The 13,824-nt window shown below is 38.9% G+C and overlaps 3 pseudogenes; all 3 read right to left on the minus strand.

Moving 5' to 3' along the window:
- Positions 1 to 1,941: 1,941 nt before the first annotated feature.
- LOC125810442 (probable indole-3-acetic acid-amido synthetase GH3.1) lies at positions 1,942 to 3,854 on the minus strand (annotated as a pseudogene).
- Positions 3,855 to 8,495: 4,641 nt separating this feature from the next.
- Positions 8,496 to 9,460, minus strand: LOC125810443 (probable protein phosphatase 2C 47; annotated as a pseudogene).
- Positions 9,461 to 11,000: 1,540 nt separating this feature from the next.
- LOC125810444 (ubiquitin-conjugating enzyme E2 19-like) lies at positions 11,001 to 11,957 on the minus strand (annotated as a pseudogene).
- Between the last annotated feature and the right edge of the window lie 1,867 nt (positions 11,958 to 13,824).

The following is a 13,824-nucleotide window of genomic DNA, read 5'->3' on the forward strand; positions in this document are numbered from 1 at the left end:
TAAAATCAAATTAATTATCTATTATTAATTAATAATAAAAAACTATAAATAGATTAATAATTTATTAAATAAATAAAATTTAAGTTTAAAATAAAATAAAATTTAACTGATATGTCATAGCCCGTAAATAATCTGTTATAAGCAAGAAATTTTTAAAAGTATGTTTAAAACCCATAATATTTACTCTTAAATGTGTATATGGGGTGATTTTTCCCAAAATTAATAGGGGATTGGCCAAATTTATATAATTTGTTATTATGAGGAGTACCTTTTATTCAAAACAATTATTTTGTAGATTAACATTTCATGTTTGACTAATAAATTCAAATTTTTTTCTCGTCAATATTAGAGATCAAATTTGTGTTTGGCCAAAATTTTCAAAAGTGCTTTTGGAGAAAGTTATGTTTTCAGCTTTTGAAAAAAAAGTTTTGCCACAACTCAAAAATAACTACTGTATTTGTTTTCCTAAAAGCACAATAGATTTTAAAAAGGCTCGATGAAGCAAGACATAAGTAGGAAGAAATGTTAAATGAAACATGACCAAATGAGTTAAAATTTGGTGAGTTAAAATGATCTTGTCTTTCACCGCTACGCTCCCTTTAATCAACCTTTTCGCAAATTTACTTCTTATATTCGAACCCCCTGAATAAAAATCTTGCGTCTGCCACTGTCTACGAGGGAAGATGTAGTTAAAAGGCCAATAGACTGGACAACATAAGCTTTAGATCTATCAACACGTACACTTTGCACAACAAATCCAGTTTGAAGTTGACTTATTTGCTCAGCCAGTCGTCGAAATGTATATGAGATACCATAAGGGTCCAATATCTCAATAGCATCTTTGTCTAAAGGTTCGAATGAGACTTCATATCCGAAACACATGAACGAACTTTTCAGAGTAAGCTCCTTGATGACAGTAAATTTGACAGACCTTCATCTGCTACCTTAGCCTTGATTTACTCCATTTAATTGTCTATGCATTGAACCGCTAAAATTTGTCCCTGTTTAATGCATTTACCCCGAGGAACCCTGGAATTTTTTAATGCATACAAGTATTTTTATTAGAATGTTGATATACAACTAATGCAATGCTTAGAATATCTCCATCACATGCTAAACAAATGTTGTTAGTATTGGCATAAACGACCCCTCCCTAACGTTACTAGAAATTTGCTATGCAAGTTCCAAGTAGCACCTTTCATTTGTATGGAAAACTGTATCATATGGCGATGAAGATTCCAATATGGTCATGGTGGTTGAATTTTGCATCTTGAAAATTTGTTATGAGTAAGGATCCCACATTTCTCTGTGCAAGCCTTGCCTAAAACCAAAGATCAGCTTATGCTATTTATTGAGAAATGATAGTGCAGTGAGCTAGAAGAGGTAGTTAAAGTTTGTTGTCACTGAATTCCGCTGTCACTAAGTTTGTTAGAAATAATTTTACTTGGAAGTCGTTATGGTAGTTTAACCAGAGTTGGGTGATTCAATCAACATTCATACGGCACCAGTTGAAGTTGGGTAGAAATTTTCTATCCCAAAAACACAATATATAATAAAGGAAGTTGCTGTATTGAGTACTTGTAACATATATAATCAACATTATTACTCAATGGATCTAAAATCATTTCAACATTGTTTAAACATATTCTTATTATTACTTTATGGATCTAAAACGTTCAATATAATTTACATCTGCAGACTGCAGCTTACGAGGTCTACATCGGCAGCTTTCAGGTACTTTATAAACGAACCAAACATTTTTTATTAAGGGTCAAATCCGAAAGTCAAGAACAAAACGGATATACTCTCATTTCAGTAGTGTTTAGGTTATAAGAACCTACCTACACGAAGCCGCAAAAAGGGAAGAGAACACATTGATTGCAATTTCAAACCAATCAAGACAAGAGAAGGATATACAAGTAACTAAAACACTTTCCATGACTAATTAATATCAAAAGAAAGTTTTATTCCACTCATGTGGTCTTGATCATAACTTGAATTGACTTCATCATCAGAGACATGTAAACGTTGTCGTTCTGAATTTACCCTGGAGTCTAATAATTCCACTATAGGTGTAAAATTAACACACCTAGAAGCCCTATCATACTGATTTATAGATGCACCTCTAGAAGTTACATAGTCTATTACGTTTTCCACTACTCCAATTTAAAGTGGTCCAACTGAGTTATCTGCAACTAGGCACTGTCGATAAACCCAGTTCAAACAACATTGGTTCAAAACCTCATGGCTCGACAAATTGGTTGGGTTCTTAATAAGTAATTCGCAGTAAATAGCATAATTTCCTGGAATTAACTAGTGTACTCGACCAAATAGTATAGGCGCAAAATTGCAGCAGCTCTATCAACCGCGTTTTGCAACTCGGCCTCATCAGTTTTGTCTGCATCGATGCTTAATAACACATTTTCTCTTCTTATGAATTTAAACTGAGGGGAGAGTTGTGAAACCCCGTGACCTGGAGTATGTCACTGACACTGTAACGACATATACCAGCATAGGTTGTGATCACGAGCTCGTATTTTTTCCCACTTCCACATTTGCTAGGTCTACGAGACAGGGTGGTGAGTCATGAGGGATAAATTCAAAGTAGCACATAGTGTAAAATACCGATGGCTTGCACATTGGGTTCAAATTGAGTCCAAAGTAACACTCGTTATCGCGTAGGAATCACATCCACAATAAGTAGTATTAGAAATCTGAAGAAATTATAACATGTTATCCCCGTATATAAAGTAATTAAATATTGCTAAGCAAATTTATTTACATACCTATCACAATCACATCCAAGTACTTTGTATTTGGCCAAATTCTAGTAATAATCCCTTCCCAATTCTAGTTTCCACATTCCTTGATAATGAAACTCCGCGAGTTTATGATTTGGTTTGAGTATTTTGGAGATGAAGTCCCTAATTGAAGGATCAGAAACTCTGCGATATCTTTAGCAAGTTGTTGCCAATTGAGTTGAAGAAAATGAATAGCTCGAAGTAGACCACAAAGCATTTGTGTGTACATGCTCTGGAAAGAGTCGACACAGAGAACAACCTCGTTGGGGCTAGTATACACATAGTATACTTGTTCACTATTCCAAAATCGATTAACTAATTTGAAAGATTATATACATGAGATTTTCTTTTCTTAGAAAGGTAATTATTAAATCTAACCTAGTGAGGAACTCAAAGATGGGATGAGATGAAAAAATTAGAGAACTCAAAAGTAGGGCCTCGGGTAAGGCTCGAAATTCCCACCACCCCGCCTGCCCTCGAGGCATCGTGCCCTAAGCCCCCCTCGAGGTGCCGTGCCTTGAGCCCGCCCTCCCCCGCCCTCAAGGCGTCGTGCCCTCAGCCCCCCCCCCCAACTCCCTCTCCCGGCCTCGAGGTGTCATCCTCTCAGGCCCCCCACCCCCGGCCTCGAGGCGTTGTGCCCCAAGGACCCCCCACCCCCTCCCCTTGCCTCAAGGCGCCGTTCCCCGAGGCCCCCCCACCCCTTCCCCGCCTCGTCCCACCCCTCCCCTAGGCACCGTGCCTCGAGGCCCCCCTCCCCCGCCATGCCCCGAGGCACCATGCCTCGAGGACCCCCTCCCCCGCCCCACCCTGAGGCATTGTGCCTCGAGGGCCCGCTTCGCCCCGAGGCACCGTGCCTCGAGCCCCCGCCCCCCGCCCCACCCTTCCACGAGGCATTATGCCTCGAGGCCCTCACCCTCCCCCCCACCTTTCCCTGAAGCACCGTGCCTCGAGGGCCCCAACCCCGCCCCGAGGCACCATGCCTCGAGTCCCCCCACCCCGCCCCGAGGCACCGTGCCTCAAGGCCCCCACTTGCTCTGACCAAGACTCCGCCATTTGCTCCATCCGCGGAGCGTATGAATTTCCTGGAATGTAGGGAGGGTTGTTATGTAGGCGTACAACTCTTCCTAGGTTGTATTCAATCACGAATTATAGTAATATGCATGTGCCAGAAGACCTTCTCAGATGATTTCTAGTCAGGCCCCACAATAGCCAGTCAAATCCTACTCTAATTATTAAAGGTTTCAAAATCTGATTATATATAATATATGTTATATAATTAACTTTTATAATTTGAATATTTTTAAAGTATGGTAGAGGTCATATTGCTTCTCTTTATGCCTTTTTTCATATTTTTGACTATATTACTTTCTAATTTAATTAAATTTATCTGAATTAGCTACTCATTTTATATAATTAATGCTTTGTTAAAAAAAGGTATCACAATTTAACCAAGATTTCCTAAAAAATATCATATTACAGTAGTCCACAGGTACTCATATCACAAAAACTGCTTTAACGATATAGCAATTTCTGGAGCTCTTTTGATCTTCCTCTCCTCCACCTCCTCCATTATTTGTTTTAATTATTATTATTTTAATTCAACATATATATATTTTTTTAAATTTTAGATGCAAAAGTAGTCAAATCAAATGCAAATTTTTCCTCTAGGTAACCCTGTTCTCTATAAGCTAATTTAGTGTAAAGAATCCTATTGCAGGTCATAGTTCAGCTAGATAGAACCTGAAGAAGTACACTGACAAGCATCTCAATCTTACTTGATCACTATATTTTTCGATTTTATTCATTGTCATTTGCTGCCAATGTGTTTCAGGTTTAAAAGAATCTTTATTACAATGATGTGTTCAACTTTAAGGAAAGAAACTCACTCAAACTGATTAGAAAATGAGAAAAATGGACTAGTAGAAGTGCCTCAAGAAAATTAGACGTAGAATGAATGCACAATAAATCTCAGTGTTTCCTAATATCCACAACAATTTGAAAACAGATTTAGAATTGAACATGTAGTAACATCTCTTGGAAAATCTAATGCATCAATGACTAAAATTACACCTGAATCATATAAATATCATACCATTTTCCTATATATCTTATGCAATTAAACATTCAAAAGATTCACCTTTACTATTATAGACAATACGGTCTATAGCAGATCAAAACATAAAAACACCCACTATGTAGTTTGTTCTCATGATAATTTTGTTCTCCTTAATAGATTTTGCATCTCCTCTGTAGTTCAATTAATGATCAAATCTTGTTATTATGTTCTCTCTAATTTAGCGTCATTCAAAGTTTGCTTTATTAACCTCTGCGTGATACTCTGTTATTTCGATCCTAATTTAATGAACTCGGAATCTCAGGCATAAACAAGGTTGAGATATAAAGAGGTCTTGTAGACATAAAGACTTCTACAAATGTTATCGACAATATCAAAGTACAGAGTAGAACTTAATAGACAATTTTTTCCTACAAGGAGGCTTGAATAGAGTTTGAAGGATAAATGATGAGATGTTATAATTATCATTTTCCTTTACATTATTAATGTAATCTCATATGTAAGATAATATAGTGTTTTAGTTTTAATGACTAATAGATTTTAAGTATTATTTTATAAATTTTGTGATATTAAATTCCCGCGTGAGGCGTAAATAATTTTACTAGTATGTAATATAAAACTCGATATACACGTATCGAGAGGCTTGGTTTATTGGTAGATTACAACATTAGCCTAACATTGTTAGGACATAAATGAGAAACATCACTACTAATTATTTTCTGATGTTTGAGGAAGCAAAGATTTTTGACTTGTTGAAGAGTCATCAAAGAGCTCAGATCTCAACTTCATTAGCAATCGTCCAAGATAGTTAAGGCCTTCCCCGTCTCGACCTCCTCCCCAGAATAGATCATGTGGTGAACCCTCTCCACAAGAACAGAGCCCGCCATTGAAAGCAACAAAGAGTTTAAATAAGGGTACGTCGTGAACTTGCATTTTAAGGCCTTGTACATGACGTCAATCTTGACAGATTCCCAGTCCGGTCTTAACTGGAAAACACAGAGGTAAGAGGGAAATGAACATAAGTTAGACGTTTATTGCATTATACATTATGGACCATTAATACAGGGATAAAAAGGTCGAATTACGAGCAGGCAAAAAGGAGTGTAGTGCAGAACCAATATAGCCTAAATTGTAAAGACCAAGTATTCTTGCATGCATCAGAGGGTTAGATTAAGACGGATCATCCATGTCCCAATTTCGTAAAATTGCTGGAATTAACAATGGATTTAGAAACAGAACTCATTAAGAACTAACGAGTGTAGCATCCGAAGGTAGTGTTTGCTACTGAAACTACAACTCTTTGTTGCACACAGGCAATACTTCCAAAGTCTCCTCCGCTTAATACTGCTTCCAACATTTCAACTTAACTACTTCTTTGAAGCATACTTTTTGGAATCTAACTTGCCACGCCCTAAACCCTGGGATTGTGCATAGACTCTCAATTCTCTACAACGTCCAGACCATACAGTATTTTCAGGAACAAACAAATTAAAATACAAACTTCTGCCTGTATTTATTCTGAGTTTGAGGTTGCAAATTGAATTCATAAAAAAAAAACAATTTCTTTTTTTATAACTGTGGTGGCCATGTCTGCGAGCACCTTGACTAATTCATTACATGGTATACTTGTCACCTCCCACCAACAACAAGAATTAGGTAATTCTGTCCACTAAGGCTCATCAAATTCTTTTTATCAACATATCTTTGTTCTCAATATCTTTGATTAGTTTAGTGTTCACTTTAATGAACCAATGAAATCCTAAAGTTTGTGATACATAATAAATTGTCAATTATTATTTAGAAAACCGAATATGTTCGGTAATCAACACCCCTTCAGTATTACTGGGGATCTGCTGGCTACCAGCAATCATTTCAAAACTTCTTTTTCAATTTGTTAAAATTGTGTTGTTTAAATAAACTAGTTTACTTCATAATTACCAAAAAAATAAAAAAAATTGCCTGTTGGGTTTTAATTTATTTATTTTGGCCAACTAAACCTACACGAGGCGGATCTAGAGTGTCGTCTACATGCTCACGTGAACCCATTAGCTTTTGTCCAGACCTATATGTATTAAGAAATCTACTGAAAATATCTATAACATTTGACTGCGAATCAGTTACTAGTCTACTGTATATTAATGTGACATTGTTATAAGGGACTTTGGAGATACCATTTAGTACCGAGTACATAGCTTCTGAATTCACCCATTTATGATCAAGCATTTACAATACAATTGATCATATTCTGCTATCTAGTTAAGTGGCACACTTATGCTTTCTGAAGGACATGAATAAAGCAGCCTTGCAAAGAAGGAACCGCTTGAAAAATCATAGTACATGGAAAAGCAATGGGATAATGTTGTAAGAAGAATGTAAAGAACTACCAGATTAGGTTGCTGCCTCCTCGGGGCTCTTTGCACATTTTAATTCTTCAATACAACTTTTAGCTACAGGATCAGATTCCCCAACAAACTTTTGTGCCTTCAATCAAAGAATTATTGGTCAAATGTCTGAAAGATGCTGCAAATAATGAAGTTTTATCTTTTAAGTTTTTCAAGGAAATAACCTGGTAATAATGCTCTGCACTGGACTAGGTGACAAGTTCTTCATTTGAATTGGATGAAGGGAAAAGTTTGAGAAGGTAAAAGAATATGATGCTTGATTCATAAGGAGGAATGGTAGGATCAATGGCTGAAGTTTCTTGTACTGATGGAATAGTAGGTGTCAGGTCAGGAACTGGTTGCAGAAACCCACTAACAAGCATGTCGGGTCCAATCTGCATATTCATACGACTTCTGAGTTTAAAAATTAAACTCACAGAAAAACTAGCCATGATTAAAAAAGGTAAGTCAGAAGAGGGGGAACAGTCCATAGGGACAACAAGGTTTCAGTTTATCTTGTTTCATTTCTTGAAGGTGGTTAGTAGCTAACCCCTACCTGCCGTTTCACCAAAGAAATGATATCAGAGAATGACGTTGACGAACACTCGTCGCTTTTTTCTGCTTCTCGCTTCCCAAAATCTTCACACTTGAGTCCATATACTTGAAAATCACATATTTTATTGAGATAAAAGAAGAACAAGCTGCTTCTAAATGAAATGATGACTAGGACAAGTCAATAGACACAAAAGAGCAATTTGTAGGAGAAAAGATTAAACCAGCTAACTTCATCATCTTGCAAGAACATCTGTCGGCACAGTTGGGAGTAAATTATGGAAAGGCGGTCATTTAAGTAATGAAAGAAACAATGTGGGTTCTAACACATAACTCTTGGGAGAGAATTCCAAGAGTCGCTATAACATCCATTGGTCCTATGGCGTGCAACTATCATCTCGCTGCAATCTATGGCTAGTCAGCTAGGAGATAGCGGTTAAACTCACTTCACTAGCATCATAAATAAGGAGTAGACTTGTTGCAATCTAGTTGTTATATGGAGCAAAACTACAAGTGTTCATTATGTACAACTAATAGAACAAGTTACACAAACACGGCCATACGCTAACAGCCATAATAAACTAAAAGCCAGTGTAGCTCCCAACTCACCAACGAATGGTATGTACATACGGATACCCAAATACAAAAGCAAGAAAAAAAAGATTTTACTACCAAAACTATAGCTGCTCTTCATTCTGCCCAAAGGAGGCAGCTGCAAACAGCTTGCACTGCCATCAATGGCTCCCTTTGTTGTCTAACCAGCTCTGCAAGCTATACAAGGCTTCTGCAGAGAAGCTGCAGCTCCTTCCTTAATCTCCTTTGATGCATTGATGATAGCTCTTGATGATCAGGGGAAGTAAAGCATACAACAATTACTGTGAGATTGTCAAATGTATTGAGCCGCAAGGCCTCCATGACTTGTCCTTGGCACACTGTTCAGGATCTCATGCCGTCTTAGCCCTCGACGCACTAGACTAACTGCTTGTTGACTAGACAAGACATCCCAGAAGCAATAATAAGGAATTCATCATCCTCTGTCAGAATTATCATGTCGAAATTCTGGCTCTGCAATCAGAGGAGAGGCAGAGCCACGAGGCTTCATCAATAAATCCACCTTACTCTCCAACACGAGGCTCTCTGATGGATAATTTAGTCTAGTCTTGAGACATGTCAATCAATTTGCCTCTCCGTTACAGCAAAGTACTGCTCGGCAATCTCCTGCATTTGCCACCATTAATAAATAGCCTACAACACAGAGTATCATTTAGATAACAAGAATACAAATATATATGCACAAAGCTAAGCAATTGTTCCATTGAACAACCACGTCAACTCTAATGCTCACCCCCCTCGGCAACTTCGTTGTAAAATCAATATTTATGGTAAAGGCTTAAGTAACTTATGACATGTACTTGGGTAGTAGGACAATTCAATACAATTTAGGAGTGTACACACACCATAACAATTTTTCTAAAGGACAGAGAAGTCGTTACTTGTTTATAGGTGCATCACAATGAATCACGATCTTACCTTCTCAACACAAGAGCAATCAGTACAGTGGTTCCGAAAGAACTGCTAACATTGCAGTCACCGTGCCCTGAGGCTCCCCCGGACCTCAAGGCCCGTGGGGGGACCTCGAGGCGCCCTGCCATGAGCCCCCACAGACCTCAAGGCATCGTGCCTCGAGGCCAGTGGCCGCGGAGCCAGAAATTCCATCAAGGTTGTTCAAGAATTTTTTTTTGGAGAAATGCATAAGCACCCCCAATCTATGCTCGAAATGACACACTTATACTATACTAAGGGCATTATCTTCTGAGCCAACGCGTGTTTGACAATTTTGTACTTATGCATTTGTCAATATCAAATATAAACAATCGAGTTTTTTTTTTCTTTTTGATGCATTGATTTTTTATGATAAAAATATATGATTATTATTTTTAAAGTGAAATATTGATAGAACAAATGCAGCTTTAGGAAACATAAACACCAGTGTATGATAAAACACAAATTTTTGAAGTAAAATATATTGGCTTTTTTGTTTTCACCATTCAAAAGTGCTAATTATATCCTAGATAAAAATTAGAAATACATGATATCTAAATATTCAAAATTAAAATAATGTGAATTATATGTTACTCCATATTAATAATTAAGAAACTGAGGAACGTAATAATGGTGTGTGAGGTTGTGTTCTTCTCTCAAAATAAAACCAAAAATATTGTGCGCTTTGTGGGATTCAAACTCGCACAACTGGGGTGGAATTGAACATGCTTAACCACTACACTACTGAAGAGTTTATGATGTAATTTCCAACAAAGGGTGTTTAAGCAAACCACCCTTGGATGGTTGTAGCTTCGCCCCTCCCCGTAAGAGAGACCTCGAGGCGTCGTGCCCCGAGGCCCACTCCACCCCACCCCCCGAACCTCGAGGCGTCGTGCTTCGAGGCCCACCCCACCCCACCCTCAGACCTTGAGGCGTCGTGCCCTGAGGCCCACCCCACTCCCCGAACCTCGAGGCGACGTTCCCCGAGGCCCACCCAACCCCCGGACCTTGAGGCGCCGTGCCCCGAGGCCCCCCCAACCCCACCCCCGAACCTCGAGGCCCCATGCCCCGAGGCCCTCCCACCCCACCCCCGAACCTTGAGACCCCGTGCCTCGAGGCCCTCCCACCCTACCCCCGAACCTTGAGGCATCGTGCCCCGAGGCCCTCCCATCCCACCCCCCGAACCTCGAGGCGTCGTGCCCCGAGGCCCCACCCTACCTCCCGAACCTCGAGGCACCGTTACCCGAGTCCCTCCACCCCACCCCCTGGACCTCGAGGCACCGTACCCCGAGCCCCCCTACCCCAACCCCCGAACCTCGAGGCGTCGTACCCCGAGGCCCCCCTACCCCACCCCCGAACCTCGAGGCCACCCCACTCCACCCCCGAGACCTCGAGGCACCGTGCCCCGAGGCCCCCCCAACCCCACCCCCCGAACCTCGAGGCCCCGTGCCCCGAGGCCCTCCCACCCCACCCCCCGAACCTCGAGGTACCATTCCCCGAGGCCCCACCTACCCCCCGAGCCTCGAGGCACCGTTCCCCGAGGCCCCACCCTACCCCCCGAACCTCGAGGTACCGTGCCCGGCCTCACCCACGGACCTCGAGGCGCCGTGCCCCGAGGGCCCCCACCCCACCCCAGACCTCGAGGCACCATTACCCGAGTCCCCCCACCCCACCCCCTGGACCTCGAGGCCCGTACCCCGAGCCCCCCCTACTCCAATCCCCGAACCTCGAGGCGCCGTGCCCCGAGGCCCCCTCACTCCACCCCTCGGACCTCGAGGCACCGTACCCCAAGCCCCCCCACCCCACCCCCTGAACCTCGAGGCGCCGTCCCCCGAGTCCCCCACACCCATTCCAAACTTGTATTAAAAATTCCTTTAAAGGGTAATCAGCAGGAAATGAAAGAGAGAGCTTGTATTCTGTTCCTTCAAAAACTGTATCTTTCCTACCAGTTATTGTCCCTTTCCAGCAGAAAATGTTGTCTTCTTCAGGAAATGCAGATATTCCAGAGTCACCACTCATCTAAAACATAATAAAAACAACTTTAAAGTTGAAGAAAATTTCTCACAGAAGTAGAAATGAAAAGTATAGAGATTTCTATGATTCCTTAATACAACCAAACAAAAATATATCCAGATGACTATATGACGCTTAAAAACTTACACATAGCAAACAAATGTGTAGATAGATATAATTTGAAACTCTTTTAGAAATGATCTTGCATAGTGCATACCCATATGAGAAAACACCTAAAATTTCATCATTTTGAGAAATCATCAGAACAATCTTGAAAATCAAATCGAATATATACAACCCTAACAAAACCATCTCAAGAAACCCAAAACCCAAGGTTTCAATAAAAGACTTGAATGATCCAATCCACAAACAGATCAAAACCCATATCAAGAAAATGAAATTCAAAACCCCCCAAATCAAATTACAAACACACCCAAGAACCATAAACATCAAAATTCAAAGATTTGAGTAAAAAAGAAGACACCTTTTAAGAACAGACTGAGTATCAACAGTCTTTGCAGTAGTCTGTGTCTGCTTTGGTGGAGCAGCAGTTGCAGGAGTATTGCTGTTGTTTCCACTGTTCATTGTTGCCATCAAGATTTGATTTTTGAAGATCAAAAAAACAAGAAAAGAAAGGAATTTGAAGTAGACCCTTTATTCTTCTTGGGTTTTTACAGAAGAGAAAAGGGTTGAGAGAGATTTTGATAACGAAGATGAAGAGATTGTGACAACACTATATAGAAAATTTTCCCATTTTTTGAACGTTATAAAGGTGTTGCGGCACAAATAGGGTGAAACACATTCTAACGGCTAGTTTGGGAATAAATTATTTTTAGAAAAAAGAAAAAAAAAATTGGCCAGAATGATAGCAGTGGTATTAGCAAGATTTCTGGCTCAATCTGCAGGAAAGGGCTAATCTTAGAAATGAAGCTCAAAGATCGGATGTAAAGCTTGATAACAAGAAGAAGACATGATGTAAATCGAATCTTACATGAGTTGTTCATGTTGGGGAGAAGTGTATTCAATGGGCTAGGTTTCCATGGCATTCGTGAGAATTTGGAGTGTCTCATGTGGAAACAACCCGACCTCAGCTTGTTGCACCCACCGGCAGACCCGTTTTCAGCCCTCACCATTGCAGAGAAGAGCTAAGTCCTGCATTCTGGAATTGGGGATTTAGGAATCTTTATTTCTTTTGTTCTTTTTGTCTTTTAGTTTGTTGTCTTAATAGATGGATTTATTAGCTGGGCTGGGTAATTTTGAGGCCTGCTCCCTTTTTCTCATTTTAATAAAGGGCCCTGGCAGCCCAATTTCGTATTAAAAAAAAAATCTATGTTATTTTACCTTTTTAAATATTTTTATCCTTTTAATTTTAATACATTTTAATTAAAAAATGGAAAATAGATCAGTTTGTTTTTTTTAAAAAAATATTATAGTTTTTTAATTTTCTAGCCAAATTTTCTGGTCATTTAGCACTTCTCTTGAAAAAATAGATTGTTTAGATTTTCAAATTATATAGTGATATACTGATATTGCGAATTGTAATGTTTATTTGGGAAGGGGCATGAATGAATACCCCTATAGTGTACTTTTCCTAACTAAAATGCATAAACATAAAGAGTTATTTATTTTCTCATTTAATCAAAATGGACTAGTCGTTGGACTTTAAGCGACTTGTCCTAATTTATAACGGATGGTCAAATGACAGTTTATTCATTTAAATTATTTTATAAAATAGTTAGTCTTTGAGCGGCGTATTTTAAAATTTATTTATTTATTAAGTTTGTTGCTGGAGCTTGAGCGACTTGCCTTTATTATTTTATTTTCTGTTTAAACAAGTCACTTTGAGGTAGGATTGTTCATGGTTATGGTTAAAAAACCAAACCAAACCGCAATTCGATCCAAACCGATTAAAAAAACCGATATTTGATTGGGTTTGGTTAGGTTTGGTTTTAAATTTTGAAAACCGATATTATTTGGTTTGGTTTTGGTTTTGGTTTTACTAAAAAAACCGCAAAAATAACCAAACCAAACCGATAAATTAGATATATAAATTTTATAATTATTTATATATTATTCATAAATAAAATATAAATATTTTGTTAAATTTTAATTAACTTAAGTCTTTAACTTTACAATTTTCTCATGCCCAACACTTTAGCCTAACTATAACAATCATAAGTCCAAGTCCATCAAAATTCATTTTAGTTTTTACCTACCCTACTTCACATAAAATAGTCACACTTTCTCTTAATTGAAACACTGTGTTCGTGTAATGATTACTCTAGTATTGCTTAATTGCTTAATTGAACCGATAATAATTTTTATGTGGATTGTTCATGTGCTAGGTGTTTGTGTCTATCGACGTAAGTCCTCAAAAAAATTACTATTACTTTCAAACCGAATAAACCATAAAAATTGAACCAAATCGAACCAAACCAACAATAACCTAATTGACGGTTAT

The sequence above is a fragment of the Solanum verrucosum genome, unplaced genomic scaffold (genome assembly GCF_900185275.1).
Source record: "Solanum verrucosum unplaced genomic scaffold, falcon-dt-bn FXZP01000118.1, whole genome shotgun sequence".
Classification (NCBI taxonomy): Eukaryota; Viridiplantae; Streptophyta; class Magnoliopsida; order Solanales; family Solanaceae; genus Solanum; species Solanum verrucosum.